The sequence below is a fragment of the Salvelinus sp. IW2-2015 genome, linkage group LG8 (assembly GCF_002910315.2).
Source record: "Salvelinus sp. IW2-2015 linkage group LG8, ASM291031v2, whole genome shotgun sequence".
In the NCBI taxonomy this organism is placed as follows: domain Eukaryota; kingdom Metazoa; phylum Chordata; class Actinopteri; order Salmoniformes; family Salmonidae; genus Salvelinus; species Salvelinus sp. IW2-2015.
The window spans coordinates 12,322,471-12,325,723 of record NC_036848.1 but is presented as its reverse complement, the minus strand read 5'-3'; the positions used below and the strand labels follow the sequence as shown (position 1 = coordinate 12,325,723).

The 3,253-nt window shown below is 45.7% G+C and overlaps 1 pseudogene; it reads right to left on the bottom strand.

The window, feature by feature from the left end:
- Positions 1 to 3,115: 3,115 nt before the first annotated feature.
- The window catches only part of LOC111967162 (dystrophin-related protein 2-like), a 78,347-nt pseudogene continuing 78,209 nt past the window's right edge, over positions 3,116 to 3,253 (bottom strand).

Here is a 3,253-nt window from a genome sequence, read left to right as displayed (position 1 = left end):
TCAAATCCAGAACAACCGCAAAGGACCGTTTGTGAAGATGCTAGAGGAACAGGTACAAAAGTATCGTATATCCACAGTAAATCAAGTCCCTATATCGACATAACCTGAAAGGCCGCTCAGCCAAGGAGAAACCACTGCTCCAAAACCGCCATAAAAAAGTATAGACTAGGGCTTGGCAACTGCACATGGGGACAAGATTGTACTTCTTTGGAGAAATGTCCTCTGGTCCTGATGAAACAAAATAGAAACTGTTTGGCCATAATGACCATCGTTATGTTTGGAGGAAAAAGGGAGGCTTGCAAGCCGAAGCACAACCATCCCAACCGCTGAACACGGGGGTGCAGCATCATGTTGTGGGGCTGCTTTGCTGCGATGAGGACTGGTGCACCTTCACAAAATAGTAGCCATCATGATGGGAGGAAAATTATGTGGATATATTGAAGCAACATCTCAACGACATCAGTCAGGAAGTTAAAGCCCCTGGTCGCAAATGGGTCTTTTCAATTGGAACAATGACCCCAGAGCATACTTCCCAAAGTTGTGGCAAAATGGCTTAGGACAACGAAAAGTCAAGGTATTGGAGTGGGCCATCACCCAAGCCCTAGACAATCAATCCTATTAGAAAATGTGTGGGCAGACTGAAAAAAGGCGTGCTGAGAGCCAAGAAGGCCTACAAACCTGACCTCAGTTACAAAAGCTCTGTCAGAAGAATGGGCCAAAATTCACCCAAACTTATTGTGTGAAGCTTGTGGAAAGGTACCTGAAACTTGTTTGGCCAAGTTATTTAAACAATTTAAAGGCAATGCCTACCAAATACTAATCGAGTGTATGTAAACTTCTGACCCATTGGCGAATGTGGATGAAAGAAAAAAGCTGAACATAAATCATTCTCTCTACAATTATCTGCAATATTCTGGTGATCCTAACTGACATAAGTAAAAAATTGAATTTTTTACTAAACTTAAATGTCAGGAATTGTGAAAACTGAGTTTAAATCTATTTGGCTAAGCGTGATGCTACCTTCCGACTTTCAACTGTACATGCTTTCAAGCAGGGACCACCATAGTCCCTGTGCCCAAGGAAGCGAAGGTAACCCGCCTAAATGATTACCAGCCCCGTAGCATCACGTCGGTAGCCATGAATGCTTTTGAAAAGCTGGTCATGCGCTCCACAAATCAACAGCATCCTCCCGCATAACCTAGACCCACTCAATTCGCATTACCGCCCCAACAGAATCCCACAGATGACGCAACTCTCCAAACGCACTCCACACTGCCCTTTCCCACCGGGACAAAAGGAACACCTATGTGAGAATGCTGTTCATTGGAACTACAGCCTCAAGCGTTCACACACCATAGTGCCCATGAAGCTCATCACTAAGCTAAGGACTCTGGACTAAACACACTTCCCTCCGCAACCTGCGATCCTGCACTTCCTGGGGTAGGCACCAACACGTTTTGCCACCGCTGATCCTCAACACTGGGGCCTCCTAGCGGGTGTGTACTTAGTCCCCTCCTGTACTCCCGTTCACCCACCACAATTGGCGTAGCCAAACACGACTTCAACTACAATCATTAAGTTTGCTGATGAAACAACAGTAGGTAGGCCTGATCACGACAACGATGAGACAGCTATAGGGAGAGTTCAGAGAACTGCAGTGTGGTGCCAGTGACCAACAACCTCTCCTCAATGTGAGGCCAAGACAAGGAGCATGATCGTGGAACTAAGTAAAAGGAGGGCCGAACAGCCCCACTTACATCAAAGGGCTGTAGTGGAGCGGGATTCGAGAGTTTCAAGTCTATCATGCCGTCCAAACATTCCAACAGTCGTGAAGAGGGCACGACAAAACCTTTTTCCCCATCAGAAGACTGGAAAAGATTGGCATGGTCACCAGATCCTCAAAAAGTTCTACAGTGCACCTTCGAGAGCATCTGACCAGTTGCATCACCGCCTGGTAGCAACTGCTCGGCATCTGACAGTAAGGAGCTACAGAGGATAGTGCGTCGGCCCAGTACATCACTGGGGCCAAGCTTCCTGCAATCCAGGACCTATATAATAGGCGTGTCAGAGGAAAGCCCATAAAACTGTCAAGGACTCCAGTCACCCAGTCATAGATGTTTTCTCTGCTACGCATGGCAAGCAGTACCGGAGCGCCAAGTCTAGGACACAAAAGGCTCCTTAACAGCTTCTACCCCCAAGCCATACCATAAGACTGCTGACAATTAATCAATGGCCACCAGACTATTACATTGACCCCCCATTTGTTTTGTACACTGCTGCTGCTCGCTGTTTTATTATCTATGCCATAGTCATTCACCCCCCTAACTACATGTACAAATTACCTCTAACCTGTACCCCGTGTAACCGATGGAACTGGCTAGCTAGTTAGTGGTGGCCTCTGAGACCTGAAGTAGTTGTTCCCCTTGCTCTGCAAGGGCCGTGGCTTTTGTGGCGCGATAGGTAACGATGCTTCGGGGTGACTGTTGTTGATGTGTGCAGAGGGTCCCTGGTTCGAGCCTGGGTAGGGGCGAGGGACAGACGAAAATGAAACGTTTACACACGCACACTGACTCGTACCGGTGCCCCTGTATATAAGCTCGTTACTGCTATGTTATTACCTTTGATAATTTTTTACTTTTGTTTATTTGGTAAATATTTTCTAACTCTTCTTGAACTGCACTGTTTGGTAAGGCTTGAAGTAAACATTTCACGGTAAGGTCTACACTTGTTGTATTCGGCGGCATGTGACAAATAAAGTTTGATTTGATTTGTATATGACATCATGACATTTGAAATGTCTTTATTCTTTTGGAAATCTGTGAGTGTAATATTTACTGTTAATTGTTATTGTTAATTTTCGCTTTTGGTATTATCTACTTCACTTGCTTTGGCAATGTATGTTTCCATGCCAATAAAGCCTTGAATTGGATTGAATTGAGCGAGAGAGACAGAGAGGGACAGAGAGAGAGAGAGAGAGACAGAGCAAGAGAGCGAGAAATTGCCTTCATTAGCCTAAGTGTTGTCTTCATGTAATGCTTGCAATCAGGCTGTTTTTTTTTTTTCCTTTGTTGGGGCTGCAGGGCTGTGTCTACATGAACAGGACTCATACTTACATTTATACTTTCTCCTGAACATCCGCATTGCACAGGCTCACCAGTCCCGTCTGAAGGAGAGGACGCGCATCTTCCCATTGCGACCACTAGGGAGAAAGGAGAAGGGCAGTCAGAGAGAGAGAAGAGACATTTTGTAATAA